This window comes from Somniosus microcephalus, chromosome 16, assembly GCF_052327205.1.
Source record: "Somniosus microcephalus isolate GS21.2 chromosome 16, FLI_Smic_1.0, whole genome shotgun sequence".
Taxonomy (NCBI): Eukaryota; Metazoa; Chordata; class Chondrichthyes; order Squaliformes; family Somniosidae; genus Somniosus; species Somniosus microcephalus.
Genome location: NC_141002.1, coordinates 81,325,830 through 81,338,432, shown reverse-complemented (window position 1 = coordinate 81,338,432; position 12,603 = coordinate 81,325,830). Strand labels below are relative to the sequence as shown.

Genomic DNA, 12,603 nt, shown 5'->3' with positions numbered 1-12,603 from the left:
TGAGCCTTTTCCGCCATTTAATGAGATCATGGCTGATCATCCAAATTCAATACCCTGTCCCTGCTTTCTCCCCAGATCCCTTTAGCCTTAAATATATCTAACTCCTTGAATATATTTAATGAATTGCCCTCAACTGCCTTCTGTGGTAGAGAATTCCACAGGTTCACCACTCTCTGGGCGAAGAAATTCCTCCTCATCTCAGTCCTAAATGGCTTACCCCTTATCCTTAGACTGTGACCTTTGGTTCTGCACTCCCCCGCCATCGGGAACATCCTTCCTGCATCTAGTCTGTCTACTATTAGAATTTTATAAGTTTCACTGAGGTCCCCGCTCATTCTTCTAAACTCTAGCGAATATAATCGACCCAATCTCTCCTCATACGTCATTCCTGCCATCCCAGGTATCAGTCTGGTGAATCTTTGCTGCACTCCCTCCATGGCAAGAACATTCTTCCTCAGATAAGGCGACCAAAACTGCACACAATACTCAAGGTGCGGTCTCACCAAGGCCCTGTACAACTGCAGCAAGGCATCCTTGCTCCTGTACTCGAAACCACTCGCTATGAAGGCCAACATACCATTTGCCGCCTTAACCGCCTGCTGCACCTGCATGCTTACCTTCAGCGACTGGTGTACAAGGACACCCAGGTCTCGTTGCACTTCCCCTTTTCCCAATCTATTGCCGTTCAGATAATAATCTGTCTTCCTGTTTTTGCCACCAAAGTGCATAACCTCGCATTTATCCACATTACAATGCATCTGCCCAATCACCCAACCTGTCCAAATCATACTGGAGTTTCTCTGCATCCTCCTCACAGCACACATGCCCACGCAGCTTTGTGTCATCTGCAAACTTGGAGATATCTAGTTCCCTCGTCTAGATCATTTATATATATTGTGAATAGCTGGGGTCCTAGCACCGATCCCTGTGGTACCCCACTAGTCACTGCCTGCCACTTGGGGAAAAAGACCCATTTATTCCAACTCTTTGCTTCCTGTCTGCCAACCAGTTCTCTATCCAAGTCAGTACCTTACCCCCAATCCCATGTGCTTTAACTTTGCACGCTAATCTCTTATTTGGGACCTTATCGAAAGCCTTCTGAAAGTCCAAATGCACCACATCCACTGGTTCTCCATTATCTATTCTACCAGTTACATCCTCAAAAAATTCCAGTAGATTAGTCAAGCATGATTTACCTTTTGTAAATCCATGTTGACTTTGTCTGATCCTGTCACTGTTTTCCAAGTGCCCTGCTATTACATCTTTTATAATGGACTCTAGCATTTTCCCCACTACCGAAGTCAGGCTTACTGCTCTTGTTGGCTATCTTTTGTTGCCTGTGCAATGAGATCACAACTGACAGATCTTTCAATTACTAAAGATTGACTCACCAAATAAAGTAATTTAATACCTGAGACCAGGCCCATATCTGATGCTCCCTCATGTGAATGCATTGGAGGGTCCTTAAGGAAGTATGTTTATTGCCACTGGAGAGATAGTGACATCTGCATTCACTCCTTGCAGTTCAGTGCTGCTACTAGTCAGTGTCATCAGAGAATGAATAGTCCTAACGAGGGCCTGGAAGTCTTTTGCAAGTGTGGAGTTCAGGTTGATCCTCAAGGCATCTATTGAAGCATTAGTAACTACCACCCTAGAAGCCACCAATGTTTTTAGAAGCTCTTCTCAGTGTCTTGATGCTGCAGACATTTCTTGGGCTGTCACTGTCTCCGGGATGTTCTGTAGGTCATGAGAAATTTCCTGCAATATATTGCAGATGTGGGTTGTGCCGTATCATGGCACATGCATGGAAACCATTTCCAGTGGCTCAACGGGAGATTGATGCTCCTAAATCATTGTTTGTTTCAAGCTTGATACACGTTTCCCTAGGCTCAGAAATTATAATATTTAAGTGAGGCTGCATGCCTCATTTTAGCAGCCATGTGGATTTAACGGTTGCACGGCGGGTTTCCCAGGCCTCGGGGAAATCCAGATACTGAATGGAGACGGGAATTGGCGGATCCAGCAGGTAAGTGCTTTTCCAGCACTGCTTGTGGGCCAGGAGCAAGAGTGTTTCCCCCTGGCCTCCCAAGCTTACATTCTGTAATCTACCTCCCTGCGATCGTCCGACCACGCCCCCCTGCAATCCAATCTTCAGCCCCCGCAATCTGTTCTTCAGCCGCTCCACCATCCGCATTTCAGCTGCCACCTCCCCCCCCCCCCCCCCAGTTAAATTCAGCAGGCCCTCCGCATTTCCAGGCTTCCCAGCCATTAAAAGTCCCCCCTGCTCCTGCTCCCTCCCCGTAAATATCAGGGCCAATGACCTGATCCAACATCATTTTATCTAGGGCAGGCCTAAACCCCAGTATATTTGAATTCTTTTGTAATGTAACCAATGTGGTCTATAATAGTAGTGCAGATTATTTAACACAATCAGTGTATGATAGTATTGTTGGACAAATTGGTTTTGGTACGGTAGCTTAGTAGTTGTGTTACTGGACTAGTAATCCAGAGGCCTGGACTAATGAGTTGGAGACCTGAGATCAAATCCCACCAGCGGGGGAATTTAAATTCAATTAAATAAATCTGGAATAAAAAGCCAGTATCAGTAATGGTGACCATGAAACTGCCGGATTATCGTAAAAACCCATCTGGTTCATTAATGTTCTTTAGAGAAGGAAATCTGCCATCCTTACCCGGTCTGGCCTATATGTGACTGCAGACCCACAGAAATGTGGTTGACTCTTAACTGCCCTCTGAAATGGTCTAGCAAGCCACTCAGTTGTATTCAAGTAGGTGGCTCACCACTACCTTCTCGAGGGCAATTAGGGATGGGCAATAAATGCTGGCCTTGCTGGTGATGTCACATCCCATGAATGAATTTTTAAAAATTGACTGTGATGCAGGTTTATGTCTAGGACTGTGCTTGGGGTCCCAATTCGGCTCTGAAATCATCTTACGTGAACCAACTCATTTATAAAGACACAGCCACAGCATAAGCAAGGTCCAGCACTGGCAAGGATACCAAACACTTAGCTCACCTCAAAAATAGTGAGGACTGGATGGGGCAAAGTTCAATGTACTATTAACACCTTAATTTTACTACTTCAAACAAGGTTAATACAATTGTCAACACAATTACCTTGGTTTCTGAATTACCATAGCATCAACTTAGTTGCATTCAATAATCAACCATAACAACTCAATATAGCATATTAGTAAAATTGAATTTGCATGATTAGAGTACATGCTTGGCAAAGTTAGCTTTAGCAGTCCATGTAGTAATGTAACGCTTATATGTTTCCTGCATTAATTCTATAATTTGGATGATATAATTAAGCTTTTTGTGTCATCTTACAGCAGTTGGGAACACTCTTGGCTCTGAATTAGAAGTCCTACTATGGATCTTAGCACATAATCTAGGCTGGCATGTCAGTGCAGTACTGAAAGAGTGCTGCATAATCATAGGTGCTGTCTTTTGGAGGAGATTTTTTTATTTGTTCCTGGGATGTGGGCATCATGGGCAAGGCCAGCATTTATTGCCCATCCCTAATTGCCCTTGAGAAGGTGATGGTGAGCCACCTTCTTGAACTGCTGCAGTCTGTGTGGTGAAGGTACTCCCACAGTGGTGTTAGGGAGGGAGTTCCAGGATTTTGACCCAGCGACGATGGTGCGTAACTTGGAGGGGAACTTGGAGTTGATGGTGTTCCCATGCGCCTGCTGCCCTTGTACTTCTAGGTGGTAGAGGGTGCGGGTTTGGGAGGTGCTGCCGAAGAAGCTTGCTGTGTGCAAATTGGCTGCCATGTTTCCTACATTACAACAGTGACTACGCTCCAAAAAGTACTTCATTGGCTGTAAAGCACTTTGGGACATCCGGTGGTCGTGCAAAGCGCTATATAAATGCAAGTCTTTCTTGAAGTGCCCTAACCTGCAAGGCTAGGGACCAAGAGCTGGAAAGTGGGATTAGGCTGGTTAGCTCGGCAGACACGATGGGCCGAATTATTCTGCGACCTTTCGTCAGAACTGATGTCCAAATTATTCTAAAATAACAGAAAAATGCTGGAAAAACTCAGCAGGCCAGGCAACATCCGTGGAGAGAAATTAGAGTCAACGTTTTGGGTCAAACCCTAAATTATTCGTTTTGTTTTGAATACCTCTTAATGTCTCTTCACTTCTTTTGTTCTGTCCCAGCCCTGCCTTTCGATCTATTTCATTTCCTTTCCAGTTTTGAAAAAGGGTTAGACCCGAAACGTCGACTCTAATTTCTCTCCACGGATGTTGCTGAGTTTTTCCAGCATTTTCTGTTGTTATTTCCTAAATTATTCTAGTAGTTGTGCCTCTTTGAACATAAGATGGGGAGGGGACACTTGTAGAAAAAATGTCCCACCCCCTGATGACACGGGGGGGGGGGGGGGGTGGCAAGTCAGCATCAGTCTTTCTGTTGATCAAACAAAACGGGGGAGGCCTGTGCACTGCGCTTTGAGCTGGGAGTTACCTGGCGGCTGCAGCGGTCGCTATGGAATCGGTTGGCCGGAGGTGGGGGGAGATTTTTTTGCCGCGCGCGGCGCCAACCGTTCGGATTCTTGTGATGATTTGAACGGCCCACGGCGGCGGCGGCCAATGGGGTGCGGCAGAGCCGATGACGCGAGGAGCGTGACGCGAAGGGGCATAAAATTGGCGGCTGCGAGAAGCGCCCGAAGTAAACCGTGACTGAGTGGCGCCGTTGTGGTACAGAGAGAAGCGGTGAGATGGTTTCCTTTATGTAAAACTCTGTGAGACGCGGAAAAACTCCATAAATAGATGCAAATCGTTTAAATAAATCGAAGTTCGATTTAAATAAAATGTTGATGTTTTTTGGCGAGTTATTACCGGCTTGTAAGGGGTTTATTTGTTAACTACTGGCAAGGACACCGAGTTTTACGAGGAAATAAAATTTGATCTCCAGGAGCATTGGTTTAATTTGTATGAAGATGATGCTCTCTATTTGCTCGAAGTTACTGATGGAGAGGCTCCTTAATGCATAATCTATTATTCGCTTGCACATAATACTTAAAATCATTTTTTTTTACTGTTATACTGCATGTTTTATGTATTTTTAATAGTTGTTTTCGCAATAGTTAAGCATGTTAACTTTTAAAATGTATAAATGAGACATTTTGGGGGCTTTGATGACTAAATGGCTTGTGCTGTATTTTTGAAGTTTGTCACCTCAGTCACTTTATTTGTTTTGGTGGTGACTACTGGGAGGGGGGAAGTGGTGGAGTTTGTCTTTCTGCTTAAATTGTTCTCCTTGAGCTAACCCTTTAAACCCTGGTATCATTCTGGTGAATCTGTGCTGTATCTCATCCAAGGCCAATATAATCCTGGGGTGCCTGAAATTCAATGCATTCCTGCAGATGGGGTCTGACCAAAACTTTCTACAACTGAAGCATCAGGTCCTCCCCTTTTTGTATTTCAAACCCCCTGGTGAAACATTCCATTAGCCTTTGAGTTATTTTTGTATGTGTACACTAGCTTTAGTGATTTGTGTACATGCAAAGGGATTTGAGAGGTCGAGAGCAGGGGTTCTCAACCTTTTTGCTTCTGAGGCCCCCCCCCCCTCCCGTGTTATAAAAATTCTGTGGACTCCTGTAACACAAGTATTTTTCTGTATAAGAACTTGTTATACAATTAGCCATATAATCTTGCTTACTTAATGTGAAACTTGTTGCTGGTAAGCACTAAAAATTGTGTTAATGCTTTCAGCTACTTTATTAACTCAGACTGAAGACATTGAACATAAGAAATAAGAGCAGGAGTAGGCCATATGGCCCCTTGAGCCTGCTCCGCCATTCAATAAGATTATGGCTGATCATCGACCTCCACTCCACTTTCTATCTATCTATCTCAGCCTTGAATATACTCAAAGACTCAGCATTCACAGTCCTCTGGGGCAGAGAATTCCAAAGATTCACAACCCTCTGAAATTCCTCCTCATTTCAGTCTTAAATGGCCTACCCCTTCTCCTGAGACTATGCCCCCTAGTTCTAGACACACTCTAGCCAGGGGAAACAAGTTCTCGAGAGTCACACTGTATCCTGATTATTACGGCCTTGCCCCAGGCCCAGAGATGGGGCAGTTTCTCTCCCCCACCACCCCCCCCCCAACTTCCAAGGCCACGTGGCACGTGCACTCTCCCCATTGCCTGCGACCCCCCCCCCTTTCCTGTCTCAAACACTGGGGGGGTAAAGAAAAGAAGGTCTCGTATCAAACCCACGAGCGGCTTCCAACTAACACAGGGTGGCTCCGGACAAGGGGAAAAGAAAAGGTTTGAAAAGAAGGTGCGTGCTACATCGGCCCACGCAATGCTGGACTAACTTGTGGATTTTCCTGCCCTAACTCTGGTTTTAATCCCCTGTAAGAGAAATTATAACTCGCACTATTTTTTTATTTAACAGTTAAAAGTGGTGAGTGGTTTATGAACGTAGACGTGAAAAGGGCTGGATCAAAAAAGACTTGCTGAGATAAATACTGATGTAAAAGCCAGTGACGTGCGAAGGGACTCGTCTAACCTAACAAATTGTGTCCAACAGTAAGAAGCTGAATTGCCTACACATGCACAGTCTTTGTATTGCTGAGACTGCTCCACTCATCTCAATATATAGGGGAGAGTACTGATTACATTAACATTAGTAGTCTCCCCTGTATATTGATGATGGGACAAACCCACTAGCGGACCCCCTGAAATCTTCGCGCATACATACCCCTGGTTGAGAACCCATAGTCTAGAACATGGATCTAGGACAGAACAGGAAACCTTTTTTAATGGCGGGCTGTGGAACGCACTGCCAGAGTTAGTGATTGAAACAGAGAGCATGTCATCATTTAAGAATAAATTGGATAGGTAGTTGAAAGGAAAGAAGAAGATTTGGAAACTGAGCAGCCACAAGGGATTATGACGACTGATTGCATGAAGGATAAACACCAACACAGACTGGTTGGGCTGAACAATTTTTTTCATTTGGGAGATTTCCAAGGATCTCCCAGGGTTTTATTGCCCCTTTCGTGTCTTTTTTTTAATGAGTTTGTATGGTTGCCTGCCCTTTTGCCACTATTGTTGCTGCTGGTCTCAATTTTCAGAAGATACTTCAGAGAGCAGCAGTGACTGTGGGCAGGAAACCTTGCAAATTGAACAATGCTTTTTTTGCATGGAGTGAATGTTTCAAACATGTGCCTCAGTGAGCAGCTGCTAGAATTGTTGAGGTTGGCTATTGCCTAACTGATTTTTGGGTATAAGGGAGATCACTTCTCTCCTATGCTGAAGGCACTGACTCTTGTATTAGAGTAAAGTTTAGGGGAGCTGCTGGACCTCCTTGCCCAAGTGCCTATTCTTGAGTCTAGGTTGTGGGAAGATGATGCTACTCCAGGAGAGTAGATCTTGCAGATTGACACGAATCTTGTCATTCATGTGAAAATGACTTGTGTAATAATACTGGGTGGCCTGCTGGTGGCGCTGTCCAGGGAGAGTATAAATACTCGTGCACGGGCCCAGCTTGTGCAGGACATTCTTTAACGGGAACTAGTGAAGGACACAACTAGACCTCCATGTTGTGAAACAGTTGATTAAAACCTTGTTTAATACTCAGACCAAGTGCCTAGTAGTTTTCTTGCGTCACAGATCTTATCTATGCATGAACATCAGTCAAGGATAGGTATCTGGAGTGGGGAACCTTGGCTTTCCCCCTAGCTTGGGACACTTGAGGCCAAATGTGCTGTTCAACTGATCAGTTAACTCCGTATAGGCTGAAGAACCTTCCAAGGTCTGTACAGCTGCATTTCCCGACAGTCCTTGGGAATGCAATGCTTGTGTCTTTTGCAAAGTTTACAGATTTCAGAGTGTCCCTGCAGGTAATATAAAAGATGTGATTTGCTGTAGTACTGTAATATTTTAGGTTGATGAAGATCATTGGTTTGTCTAGCCTATCTTTCCAAACCATCCATCAGTTTCCTTGGTATGATTGTGGAACTTCAAGCTATGCATCCCCTTTCTTAATAAGAATTCATCCAATCCTTTTTCAAAACCTGTCATGGCTCTCTGTTCCAGCCTCCCTCCCCTGCTGGCAATTTGTTCCAACGTTCTGGTACCTTAAGGCCTAAAGTTCCTATTTTCTTTTTGTATCCTTTTAACTTTAAACTGTGAATGAATGCTACTCCTTGAATTCTGTGCCTGACATAACTATCCTGAATCCAAATTCTCCATATATCAAAATCTGAAGATTGCTATCAAATATCCTACCTGGCATCCTTTTTTTTTTGAGCCCCAAGGGTAGTTGGTCTTTTCCCCTCTGCTTGTCTCTTGAGCTTAGGATCAGCCTCTGAGCCCTCCTGGCTATTACAAAACCACAGTGCTCCTAGATGCAGCCTTGCCAAGGCCAGATACAAAGTTCACTGATTACAAACACTGAATAGTTTTAACAACTTTATCTTTCCTAATCTGTTGCCTCAAGCACATTGCTATGTAATATGTAATCTACATTTGTGGTTCTTCTACCGAATCATATGACCAGAGTTTGAAGACTGCCTGCTTGTTTTACATTGATTAGATGAATCAGAAATTAAACTTTTAAAAACTAAAACTGCCTAGATTTTCATTAAAACCTCTGAGGACCCATTACATTTTTGTGCAAGGGACAGGTCCTGACAGCTTAAGTTGGGAAGCAGTGTTGGACTGCAGGAACACCAGGCCATCATGAGCACTATACCAAGTATGGTACAACTGTGTTAACTGTTCCTCAACCTCTTTGAGAACTTTGCAATAACTTGATCTAATACAGCTTTGGAAACTTGATGCTTCGAAAGATTGTGACTTGGGTGCAGCAAGTTGTCTCTCAAACTGTAATTAAATACACTTTCACATCCCAGTATATGTAGCTTTTATTTACATACAAAATGTGAAATTCTGAAATGCCACTATCCAAATGATGTATCAAAACTGATGTGTTCACTGTCTATTCAAGTTTCTGTTCTAGCTTTAACATGAGGGGTTTTACTCACATGTTTAGAATTCGCCACCTTCATTCTTGTCACTAGCCTAGACTGCTGCTGAGTGACCTGTGATTGCTAAGACTGTCACATGCTATACAATCCATAAACTAGGTCATCTTTGGCATGCACCATGTCAAATATAGGACCATTGTGTATTCAACTTTGTGGAATGTGTTCAGCCCTTTATTTTGCGACCTTTTGGATTCCTAGACCAAAATTATTGCGGTGATCGCTTGGCCTTGCAGCACTTGTGATCCACTGACAATAGTGCAAACAGTACTTTGTTGAATTGATAAAGCAGGCTGAAGGGCCAAGATTGCCATACAGGGCACCACCAAGATTGAGTACAAAGATTGGGTAAATCAGGAAACATTCATTGGGTAATGCCAAGCTTGGCTTATAAAAGCCTGGAAATTGTAGCAGGACAGAAAAACTGAAGGAGGTAAGGAGTTGCTCAGTATTGAGCCTTGTTAAACTTTTGGTTGCTTCTCTCTTCCCCTCTACCAGTTTTTTTTAGATGGTTCAGGTGAAGATGTTTCAAGTTTCAGCATTTACTGGTGACTGCAAAGCCACTCCATAGGTGCTGTTTCCTTTATATATTTTTACTCTCTTTTCCCCCCCACCCTTGTCAATGGAATATGGCATTGTAGCTCCCAATACTTTTTGTATTCTCTATAGATGCATATATTGAATAGTATCAACCCGTAACCTCTTCTTGCTTTCTCTTCTCCACTCCCACTAGATTTTGAAATGAATACAAGCAAAGCTTTGACTAGGCACAGTGACCCAAACCAGCAGCCCCCAACTCCAAGTCTAACAAAAAGAAAACAGGCACAGGAAAAGTAAGTTGTTTTATTTTGGCTTTTTAAAAAAAAAAAAAAAAAATTAAATCTGAATAACTGCTTGTTAGTTTCAATGTACTAACACTATTTTTCATGTCTAGGAAACTTTTCAGAAGTCCGACAGACAGCATGCTATCTCCATGCTCACAAAGGCTGATGAAACCGAAGCATGTGAACCCGACCGAGTAAGTTCTCCATGTAATGTGCAGTTTTTAGCATTAATCAGACACTCCATTTGTGGAAAGACACTCCTATATTTGGCTTGTATGGCATGTTAAGTTTTCAATAACTGCACTGTTTTCTTAAATAAACTAGTTTCCATTGGGCCCTGTAAAATGGCTCCATGAATGCAAAGACTGAATCCAGATACCTGAAGTACCCAGTTGGGATGGCTTTTTTGAACGAAAAAATTCCTTTAATTATTAATTATATTCCAAAAGCCATGTCATCATAGTACATAAAGTAGAATATATTTAAGGCAGAGATACAGATTTTTGAATGATAAGGGAGTCGAGGGTTATGGGGAGCGGGTAGGGAAGTGGAGTTGAGGCCAAGATCAGATCAGCCATGATCTCATTGAATGGCGGAGCAGGCTCGAGGGGCCAAATGACCTACTCCTGCTCCTATGTCTTATGTGCAGTTCTAGATAATTGCATGACCTCTGATCACAGTGCTCCTAATATTTGATGTACACCACTAGGGAGAGGTGACTTAGTGTTGGATCTTGGAAGTTAATTACATGGGCATGGCAGCTTTTGCAGACAAGATGGAAGACTTTTCAATGTATTTGTACTCTGGGCCACCCTAGAATTTAATGTCGGCTCCAGAGGCCACTGTGCTGAAGATTGAGCTGTTGCTTGTGATCTCCCAAAGGTCTCTTTTGTGATCCATGGGGAAATTTATTCTGCCTGTACCCAAGGAATGTGGAGGGAGGAGAATGATTCTGACAAGGGGCTACAAGTAGAAAAGGCTCACTGGATCCACTGCAGCCTTGCTGCACACTCCATTGGCTGCTGATCCAGCAGTTGTTTTCAGTGTTAATTTGATGTAATAAAGTCTCTGCTCTGGAAATGAATTGTTTCATCTGATCTTGAGCCCAGCTGGAGGAGCAACCCTTATGCAAGGTGCACATTTATCAGTATTGTGTACCATTAGATGCTCCGGGCTTAGTTTTCTCAGAAGATGTCCAGCTTCAGAAATTGATCTCTGAACAATTCTTGCCCTTGGTTGAGAACTTTCCCCAGACAGTTTGTTATTCAATGCCCTTGATTTTAAATGTGTTTGATTTCCCAAGGAATCTTCTAACCAGTTTGTAAGTCCCTGTTGGGGCTCTCTTGGGTATTTAATATCTTTTTTCAATCTTCAGTAATCTGGCAGGAAAGTTGAGGAGCTGTTGAGAGGACAAGTGGGATCAGTCAAACTTCTCAGATGATTTCTGATTTTGGTTCAGGTCTCAGTGCAGACCAGCCATCCCATCTACAGGCCTAGACAGTAGCCTTTTCATGACATTGCCTGGAATTCAAGACTGGGCACCAAAATGGGCCTGTTTGCTCTCCCCCCCCCCCCCCCCCCCCCCCCCCAAAGGTAGTGATGGTGAACTTTAATTTGAAGTTGACTTTTTTTCATCGAGACTATATATGCTATAGGAATGGCTGCTTTAACATTGTGACTTTCCTTGGCTTGGCTTTTAGTTTTAACACAAAAAAAACTTTGAACTATTGAATTACAGGAAACTTTCTGGTATCCGGCACTGACGGGACCGAGCTGGTGCCGTTAGATCAAAACTGCCGTAGAAACCAGCGCTAATGTTACAACATACGGAGCTCTGTGTGAAGCAACAAACCCTGTTGCTTAGCAACAGCTTCACAACAGTCGGCGCAGCTTGCAAGCGTCTAGCTGAAGCTGTTGCTTAGCTACAGAGACGCTTGCAGAGCCAGGACTGGAGAAAAGAAGCAACGAAAAGAAAAAAAATGATCTGAACCGACTCCTGAATTTTGCTGGTAGATAGAGCTTTCATTTAACCTCCAGATAAACGAAAGTTTCCTGTAACTATTAAACTGCCAGCTGACTGATCCATTTTTGGAGCAATTGAAGCAGCATTGGTGCGGAAATTAATACACTTTGAGTCATATATTCCCACTGTTGATACTAATGCTAGATTTGCCGTATTCGCACACATTCGAATGTGCTGTGTCATAAGAATAACATCCCAAATACTTGAATAATGGGTAGACATTTTAATGTCTAATTAGAATATCAAATGAGAAATGATTGCTCGAGAATGTAAATCTAGGCACATCTGTGATTACCTGTTTGCTTAAATGTGTCCTCAGGCTTCAAAGCGGCAAGATTACTGCCCAACAAGTTCATGAATTGACTCTTGGAGACAAAGAGAACGACTTTACTAATTTGGAACAAAGACTTTCTTTTGGCAGAACTACCAGTTAACTTAATGATTCTTGGATTTTCCTTTTTGGGAGAAGGGGGAGGGGGTAACTTGTACACTACTCTTGGTGTTATGTATAGAGAAACATGCATAGTTTTCTCTATTTCCTTCATAAATATATATATCTTCAGGACTATTTATACTTTAAACTCGATGCTTTTACTCGGTAAAATCCTCAAGACTTCAATGGGATAGTTGCACTTTTCCAATATTTATGCTGTCACTTTATTTTGCCAATTAATTGTACAGTTATATTTTGATCACTCAAAAATAAAAATGTAGATTCTAATCTGA

The 12,603-nt window shown here is 43.0% G+C and overlaps 1 long non-coding RNA gene across 1 annotated transcript; it reads left to right on the top strand.

Moving 5' to 3' along the window:
* The first annotated feature begins 2,001 nt into the window (after positions 1-2,001).
* On the top strand, positions 2,002-12,603 carry LOC147106326 (uncharacterized). Its single transcript, XR_015081429.1, has 4 exons — positions 2,002-2,026; positions 9,764-9,863; positions 9,965-10,048; positions 12,197-12,603. It is a non-coding gene; the product is annotated as an uncharacterized LOC147106326 (long non-coding RNA).